General features: G+C 35.8%; 1 long non-coding RNA gene across 1 annotated transcript; it reads left to right on the forward strand.

Annotated features, from left to right (window-relative positions):
* Nucleotides 1–1,408: 1,408 nt before the first annotated feature.
* Nucleotides 1,409–2,311, forward strand: LOC143577342 (uncharacterized). Its single transcript, XR_013143097.1, has 3 exons — nucleotides 1,409–1,772; nucleotides 1,973–2,014; nucleotides 2,080–2,311. It is a non-coding gene; the product is annotated as an uncharacterized LOC143577342 (long non-coding RNA).
* The last annotated feature ends 7,880 nt before the right edge of the window (nucleotides 2,312–10,191 follow it).

Below are 10,191 nucleotides of genomic sequence, written 5' to 3' on the forward strand. Positions count from 1 at the left end.
TTAACTCCCCGTTAACGAATTACCTCTAATTCGTTAACTTTCCTTTAGCGAATTAGTGTTAGGTCAGGGAATGTCAGAACATTCCTTGACATCATTTACCTCGTATTAACTTTTCCAGCCCCGCCTTTCCGCCACCGCCGCCGCCGGAAAGTCGCCGGAAAACCGCGGATTCGCCTGAAAAACGAGTTTTAACTCGTTTTTCACCGTTTTTGTCCCGTTCGATCCAGATTTGAGCTAGGGTGACCCCTAAGCTCATCATAGGTTCGGTTTATACCCGATTCCACCCGGATCTCTTGACTTAAACGGTTTAACGGTGTCGGCTCGTAGTTTCGTGATTATATCTAACGGGTTTAAGCTCATACATTATCATACTATAATTACCTTGCATCGGGATCGGTTTTCCTTGGTGATTTCGGCTAGAGGGAGAGAAACTAGATAGAGAGCTTAAGTGTGTGTTTTGGGAGGTGTATGGAATATGTGTGAAATGAAATTAAATGGGTATTAAAGGTTTATATATTTATGGATCATGGGCTTAAGCCCATGGTCTTTTCCCTTCTTTCATAACCCAAGTCCATAACCCATATCCATTTAACCCAACACTAGCCCGACTAATAATAACTCATATTTCATTTATTAACTGGAACCCGAAAAACGGGATGTTACAGAATTAAAAACGGTATGTTTTGGGAGAGATTGGGGGTAGCTAACATTTCTGACAAGATAAGAGAGTGTAGATTGAGATGGTTTGGACATGTGAAGAGAAGACAGATGACAAATCATGTTAGATCCGTAGAAAACACTACTATATAGGGAAGGAGGGGTAGAGCCCGACCTAATTTGACTTGGGATGAGAGGATTAGACATGATTAGCTAGACCTAAACCTCTCGAGGACATGGACTTAAGGATATGAATTCTTGGAGACGTAGAATTAATATTCATGATTTTTAGGAAGAAAAGAATTCCTTAGGGGCTTCTCTTTACCTTATTTTTGTCACACGCCATTATGTTATCTTCTTTTCATATATTATATATTTTTATCTTTTTATGTAATGTATTAGTATTATTATTTTTTACTACATGTTATTATTAATTATATTACCTTTAAACTTTAATTTCCTCTTATATTCTCTCATACATATGTATTGGAACCTATAGTATTAAGGATTTGTACCGAGCTCACGGGCCGGTTCTTCTCCATATAATATAGAGATAAACCGGCCCGTGGGCTCGGTACTAAACCCTAATACTATAGGTTCCAATAATATGTTTTTTTAGAACTAAGGATCTCTTTGAAAGCCACATATCTATCCCGTTGGATAGACACTACAAGAAAAGTGAGCTCTAGTGGCGTCGCTATTAGCGGCGACTGTGCCAATAACGGCGACATGCCCTTTGGATCCGCCGCCGCACCACCACGTCGGAGTATTTACACCGACGAACCACCATCATCCCCTAATCTTGTTCAATTTGACGAATTTGATAATATATTTTGTGCTATTATGTTCATTTATTGATACTAGGGTTTTAATCATATTCTGAATTAGGGATTAGGAATTGGGATAACTTGTAGCCTAGGGTTTTTGTGTATGCTTGTGTGTGTTTATGCATATTAGGGCTCGTATTGAACCGATTTCTGTTGTATCTATGTTTGATTGTGTTTCAATTTCAGGTGCATTCTCTTTAGGTTCCGGTTGAACATAACGAATCTAATAAGATTGTGGAGGTGTTGTAGATCAACTCTACAAGTGTACCAGGTCTTTGGTTCTTAAAGGTATCAATTTTTTTTTGTCACTTGTTATTGGAAATATATACCATATGCTTGTCAATGTAGATAAACCTTTTACATTAAGTAGTGCTTGTTTAAATAACCCCATATACACTAATTGTTGTATCAAAATGGAATACGTAGATAAGATGCTTTAACATAATCTGTAGTGTTTTATTTAGTTATTGGGGATTTTTATGTTATAGGGAAAGAAGATCACTATGGTTTCAGCTACACTTTTCAATAAGGTAATCTCGCTTCTTTTTATTAAAATAATTATACAACAGTAATATGTAACGTGCTCGTTTTGCAGGGCCTAGAAGTTATTGGAGCCCATTATCTTTACGGGTCTGATTACGACAATATTGATATTGTTATTCAACCTCAATCTATCATACATTCCATGGTTGAGACAAAGGTAAACTAATTACTGTCTACTGATCTACCTTTGTGGACTAGTCAACACTTTTGATGAACGATGTTGACCTTTCTTTTGGGTTGTTGACTATAAATATTCATAAGGTTAAAGTTAATGATTTGATTTGGATCATGTTTGTAGTACTGCAGTGAGATCAGAAATGATGATAGTGGATGATAACATCCCTTTTCTTCCACAGATCACAACCACCAAGCCTTTGTCTTTGCTTGACATGGTATAAATATATTTTCAACTATAGCTAAATTAAATCTTGAATTATAATTTGTGATGGTTTTTTGATTTTGTTGGTTGAAACAGGAATTACCAACATCGTGATCCATTTTCTACAAGTTAAGCTCACGGCCATCGGTGTCTATATCGATCCCTAAATCGTCTCTCACTTGCAAAAATGGAAGGGTAAATCAGGAACCGAGTTGGCCGAAGATGATGACTTGTTTGATTATGTTATTTCAGGTGAATTACTTAATTCAAAACTAATATATAGTTGATATTTCACTTTTAATAATTATGTATGGCTTAAAGAATAAAAACGAAGAAATGTTTGACTAGTTAACCAGGAACGAGCATGAGTCGAACCGAATTATGGTGGTAAGAATGATTACATTAAACCATAATTAGGTACTTGAAGCTAGAGGTGTTCACAAGCTCGAACCGAGTTTAGGCTCGTTTAAGGGTTTTTTTTCAAGTATATAAAAGGAATTAAAAACGTATATAAATTGATTAATAAATAGTAAATGAGCCGAGCCTGAGCTGGAAAAAACGACTCACGGGCCGAGCTCCAACTTTAGAAAAAGAGAATGAAACGAACCGAGCTCGAAAGTCAAAACGAGCCGATCTTGAGCCTAGTTGAGCTCGGGCTTGGGCTCAGCTCGGCTCGTTTACACCCCTACCATTCTTACTTGTATGCTCATTGTTTTATAAACTGACATTTGTGTTAACGATTCTGTCATGTCAAACTCGCTCTCTCATGTTCTAAACTTTTCTAAGCTGACATTTGTGCTAAGTGTATTGATAATATGTAGTTTTGTTTTAACTTATAGTGTATACCTTATTTTGTAGGATCAAATTCATGTTTCAAGACCCGAGATTTATACACGCATCCACAAATCTCACAATTTACGGATTCGAAAGAGGCATCAAATATAGGAAACAAAGTTGATACGGACGAGAAGGACTAGCTATGGACTAGTTAGTTTTTATGTTTTAAATATTTGACTTGAAACAAAGTGTCTGTGGTATGCTTTAATTGTTTCTTCTATGTTTGAATTAAAAAAATGTTCTTATATATATATCCATTGGATGCGGTTTGTATCTGGAAAAAATTTGTATATATTTGTAGTAGCTGCAAAAATCTAGAATTGTCAAAAGTACAAAAAAAAAATGCGCGAAAGTAAGTATTAGGGACGACATTTGGTGCAATAGCGGCGACAAAGTTGTCGCTAAAAGCCCATCGGTACTGGCAAATCGGATTCCGGCAACACTTGTCGCCGCTAATGCTCCCAAGCTTGCCACCTTCATATGTATCCCAAGCTTACCACCTTCAGTTATTTACTTGTATGTAACACACTAAAAATTAGTTATGTTGAGTGAGTTCTAATTTAACTAGTAACAGATTTTTCTTACACATTCATAAATTCACGTTCGTATTCAAAAACACACATATCATACATAACCTGCTCTTGCATTCTTACTTTCTTACAGTCTTTGCATGCTTCTTCACAGAATTCTAAGGACATGCCGTCCTATCTTCATAGAGTTATAAGGATTTGCCATCCTGTTTTCGGAGAGTTATAAGGAACTTTTAGTGGGATCTGTCATTGAATTGCCGACCAATCTTATCATTGATTGGTTATAGGTCATCATTCATACTCGTTTATCTAGTAGTGCATTTGAACTCAAAAAGTTTTTGTATATTTGATGTATAAGAGATTGCAAGCATACATTTATTTTGTTTAAAATATATAATAGCTTATGCAACAAGATATTAACCCTAAACCTAATGAGCCCAGCCCATCCATATGGTATTACATAAGTTTTTAACACTTTGTGGACCCTGTAAGAATATATATATATATATATATATATATATATATATATGATTGATTTTTTAGAACTATTTTGAGTTTTAAGAACTCGACAGAACTCAACGTAATAAATTTTTTTTGAATTTTTTTTACACATGTAATATGTAAGTATAAGTAACGTAAAAAAATTATGGTATTTTATTACACACATGATCAACTTTTTACACATGTGTAACTAACATTTAAGCTTGTGTAATCATTACAAATCTTTATTCTCTCTCTCTCTTGATTCATATTTTAATTAAATTTATCTCAACCACATATTCTATACTCATTTAATTAAATGTATAGTCAATATTGAATATTGAGTTCTAAAAGTTCTTAAATATCATTCCCATATATATATATATATATATATTAATATGACCATCGTTATCATTTATATTATAATAGATCAAAATTATTAATATACCTTATTATATATTAGAATAGTTATTGTTGATGGAGATTACACTTACTAGTTAATACATGGTTTTCCCTTTGTTGTATATATAAAGAGTGATAAAAATTAACATCATAACCTAATCAACAAACACACATACAATTTTGTGTGCATTCTCTCTCCCAAACCAGTTTCCTCTCAAGAACCCTAACATCATCCTCAACTATACATCTTAAATGGGAACTCGATCAAGATGAAAAACATGTCGACTGCATCATACACTGTTGATGTTACTACTCTCCCTGATTTAACAGGTTTGTGGATTTAATATTTATCATATTTTCTATTACTTTCATGAAAAACTGATCAACATACACAATTGTTAGGATTTATGCACACACAACCGAACACAAACACGAAAGCAATAAACAGACACAAGGATTTAACATGGTTCGGTCTAAACTGACCAACGTTCACAAGTGGCAACTAAGTATTCTTTTTATTAAGTGACAACGTTTACAAGTACATAACAATAATATATATAAAGATTAATCTAGGGTTTGCATCTTATTCAGAAAGAAATCCAAACCAGGATGGGCTTCTGTCTGGCCACCCCACACCCGTCTCCATTTTCGATTTCAAATAACAAACCGAGCCTAAACAAAAAGGCCTATGAATCCAACAATCTCTCACTCGGAGGCCTTGAGTACTCTCGTCTGCACTCCTGATTATACATCTGTAATCCGAACATTAAACATCTTCAAGTTGCCACCGCCTTCTTATCAATTAACCTGAAGGCCCGTTAAAGCTCCCCGGAGCTCCAACACGCTAGTCACGGCTAAAACTGCCCCTGACTCGTTCTTTGTCCCTACCGGCTCCCACTGTAGCGAACTACTGGATCCTGAGATATCCCGAGATTAAACACTCTCCATATTCAGCAAGTAAATCCACTTGAGAAACTTTTACAATTGGAATACTGGTTTTCTTAATCCACTGTCGACCTGGAACAGTAACTAAAACACGACCTGTGCTCCCACTGCCACGTTGTCCTCTGACTAATTTAACCCTTCTAGCTCGTTCATCCTGAATCTTCACTCTGGCTCTAGGTTTGTTACTTGCAAAACGAACCTTCTTCTGCCCACGAGATTCTGTCAACCGGATTTTGTCTTTAACCAAAACTGAATCCACTCCTTTCGGTGACATATCTACCATATACAACGAACCCATTTTCTTGCCACGAGCAACCACGAGATTCCCTTTGACTACTTTCTACTGCCCATTCCCGAACTTAACATCGTGCCTTTGGTCATCCAACTGCCCAACTGAAATCAAACATTTCTTCAAACTTGGAATAACCCTAACATCTTTAAAAGTCCAAGAATTACCGGCTGAAGTTATCAAATCAACATCTCCCATACCTGTAACCTCTACAATATCATCATTCACAAGTCGAACCTTTCCAAAATCCCCAAACTTTAGATTCTTCATCGTTTCACTACAGTGAGTGGAATGAAACGATGCATGAGAATCCATCACCCAATCAATAACATTACTCTCAACACTAAAACCAAAGCCTCATCACTAGTGACCCCGTCATTTGTGTCGTCTTCTATAACGTTCACTTCTTTCTTACCATTCGAACACTGATTCCTGAAGTGTCCCTTCTCATTACAACCCCAACATTCAATATCTTTACGAGTCCTAGACTGACTCCTCTTCCTACTCCCACGGCCTCCTTGTTTACCTCTGCCTTCTGTGACTAACATATTTCCTTATGATTCGCCTGAACTTTTGCGTCTTGAATCTTCTCCCAGAATCAGATGCCGAATCCCATCAAATGTAATTTTTGTAAACGAACTACATACCATAGTCACTGTTTGCGACCAACTGTCGGGTAAAGAGGACAATAACAATAGACCTATGAAGTACTTCATCATCAAACTTAATGTTGACCGACACTATGTAGGACATGATCGAATTAAGATTATTAACATGCATTGTAACTGACCTATCCTCTTTCATTCTTGTTTCACTAGCTCTCTGATAAGATAGACTTTATTCGCTGCCGAAGGCTTCTCATAGATAGTGCCTCCATCATACCACGGGCTGTGGTTTTTTTCATAATGTTAAACACCATATCTTCTGAAAATGACAGTGTAATACAAGCCCTAGCTTTCTTGTCTAACTGCTTCCACTTTACTTCTGACAACTTTTCTGGTTTTTCATCCTCAAGCACTACACCCAAGCCTTTATGACAAAGTAGCGCCTCAATCTACATCTTCCACCAACCAAACTTCTATATCGAAACCTTTCTGTCTTCTGCCATGGCAATGACTAAAACGAAAACCTGGATAAAAAAACAGAGACAGACACAACAATGACACGGCCTGAACTTAACGGCTATTCCACCGAACTCTGTTAAAAATTCAACCTATTTAAACGTAACGGAAATACGAACTGTAAATCAGAAACTGAAACTTTAAACTGAGACGGTAAACCTGGCAAACACGGTTGGCGTTGGTTCTCGGTTTCTTTAACGCTTCTTCTGACTTAACTAAAATAGGATTTTGATTAACGGTTTCTTGGCTCGTTTGTTGCTAACCGAAAACTGATCAACCCAAGCCCAAGATATAATGGACCAACTTCTTTTTGTTCACTGGCCCAACAAAAAAAAAGATATTTCCAAACCAAAAAACAAATTGGTAGTAAAAATGCTTTGCTTCTGGTCAAATAAACTCTTGTAGTAACGTGATGCTTCTTTACAAGACTTATCTGTCCAAACAAAATTTAACTTCACGCCTTCTCTTTCCCTTCGATGAACGATGATGAGTTTTGCGGTTGGCCTTTTCTTTTTTTCTTTTTTATTTTGATTTTGATTTTGTCGGCTAGAATCTGCCTGAAAAAGAAAAAAAATACGGCTGAAAACTAGTGGCGGTCAAACGGGGTTGATGTGTTGACGACACAAAATAAAAAGAACGATCGGTGGCTAACTACCGCGAAAGCCTAGCAGTGGTTAGAGGTAATGCGGCAGAACCTAGCTCCGACTCTTGGTGTGACGACGACGTACGGGACTGGTTCAACGTGTTCTTCGTGTGATCCGAACCTAAGCTCTGATACCACTTGTTAGGATTAAATACACACGAACCGAACACAAAACACGAAAGCAATAAACAGACACTAGGATTTAACGTGGTTCGGTCTAAGTTGACGTACGTCCATGGATGGCAACTAGGTATTCTTTTTATTGAGTGACAACGATTACAAGTACATAACTGTAATATACATAGAGATTAATCTAGAGTTTGCATCAACAAGAAATCCAAACCGGGTCTGGCTTCGATCTGGCCACCTTACACCCGTCTGCCCTTTCAATTTCAAATAATAAACCGGGCCTAAACAAAAAGGCCTACGAACCCAACAACAATATGCACATAGAGTAATTAAATACAATCAACAGACACAATATGCACATTGACTAACTAAATACACATATATGATTAATTTCATTGCTAATAATTATGTTTACCAATGCTTCTTGATCTGTGTATATATAGTAAGTGAATAGCATGCCCTAATTTGAAAGCAAAATAACACATATAACACACAGACACACATATAATTCTCTTTGTGGAGATCAGAGAGATGTCAAGCAATAGCACCTGCACATATGTACCACAAGCAGCTTCTGAGCAACTTTGTTACATCCATTGCAACTTCTGCAATATTGTCCTTGCTGTACCTCTTTATCTCTTCTTCTCTCTCTATATCTTTGTCTGTGTGTGTGTTCCTTCCTATCATGTGTAGAGAGATTTTCTATGTCTAGTACATGTAATATTATGTGTAGAGAGAGTTATTCTATGGCTAGTACATGAACGGCGAATTGAAATGAAAACTATGATGAGAGTCATTTGATTTACATGTGAACTTGCGGTAGTGGTGCCACAAAATTTACAAAACGGGTGATGAAATTTCGTAATTGATTATCATTTCTGTTTTTTTTTTGGGTGGGGGTGGGGGGGGGCAAAGGTTATATGAATAAAAATCATAAAACAAAGTCTTGTAGTCAGAGAAAGTATACAAGCATGTACTGATGTATACACAGAGAAATAAAGACCGGTTGCATGCCAAAATGTGTTAAGGGTTCTTCTTTTTGCAATCAAGAAGGGCTTTAAGCCCATATCTGGTTTCAGAACAAAAAAGTTACTAATAGATAATCATCTCTATTAGGAGATGATTTTACTTATATATGTTTTTGTATTGATTTTTATAAACATATCTATAGCAATAATTTTTCAATCAAATACTATTTAATGGTATTGGTCTTTGAATTTAACTTCTTAGGGCCAATACCCTAGTTTTTTTTTATCTTTACAAATATTACATATGCCAAGAAAATATGAATTTTTGTCACTTTCTGAATTTGGGAGAAAAAAATTGGCTTCAGGTGAGTGTACCATGCAGCAGCTTGTTTGATACAGTTACAGTGAGCTGTGGAAACTGCTCCAGTTTATGGCCTGTGAATGTGGGTATGGCTGCTGTTTTTTATCAATCTCTTACCGGTTCAACTTCAAGTTTTCAAGATTCATCTTCTTCTCATCACCAGGTGAATACCATAAAGTCTTCTTAGGCAGTATTTGAGATATGTGTTACAGATTGACTCATTGACAATATATATACTTCTTCGGCTTGTAGGTTTTGTGGTTAGTTCCCGTCTGAAGTTACATAACCAGTATTATGTAATGGACGAAATAATAACATAATACACTTGTACATAGTGCATACAAGATGGTTAGAATTAGTTGGAGAGAAATACATAAAAGATTACAATCTTATGTATCATACTAAAAACCTACATACTTAAATGAATTTTGAAATTAATCGTGGTTACTCTCAACATATTAATGGCCGGTTTTGAAATGAACCAATGCGTTACTATATCGATAACTTGGGATCTGTATTAAATGAAGCTTCACTTATATTTTCAAGAAAAAAGAAAAGATGAATGTGGCATAACTCTATTCAGCAATTAGGGTTAAGCATTTTAAAAAAAGTGTTGGAATAATTCTGATAGAAGCTGATAAAATGATTAAGTTTGAACTAAATTATTTTGTTTATAATTGGTTAGTTTTATTGGTTAGATTATATAAGTTTATATTATGAGGTTAGTTAAAATATATTTAGGATAGTCTAGTATAAATATCAAGGATTCGTGTCAAGTAATTGATTTTAAGAGCGTCGAGTTTGTTTATCAAGAAAAGAGTCAGTCACACCGAGTTGGTAACCAACTTATGTGTGTTCTTTAAATCTGATCATGAAGTCGATATTCATCACAAAAAATCGGTTGCATAAGAAAGAACAAACAAAGAAACACACATCTGGTGAGGTTAATTGTACTACTTGATACTCTCTCTGTCTCATTTAAAATGTCCATATTTCTTTTTTATTTGTCCCATTACAAACGCTCACTTTCAAGATTTATAAGTCTATTTCCAAGTTTACCCCTAAACACACACAATTATC

This window comes from Bidens hawaiensis, unplaced genomic scaffold (assembly GCF_021521415.1).
Source record: "Bidens hawaiensis isolate Kalapana, Puna unplaced genomic scaffold, B.hawaiensis_p1.1 tig00028514_1, whole genome shotgun sequence".
Taxonomy (NCBI): Eukaryota; Viridiplantae; Streptophyta; class Magnoliopsida; order Asterales; family Asteraceae; genus Bidens; species Bidens hawaiensis.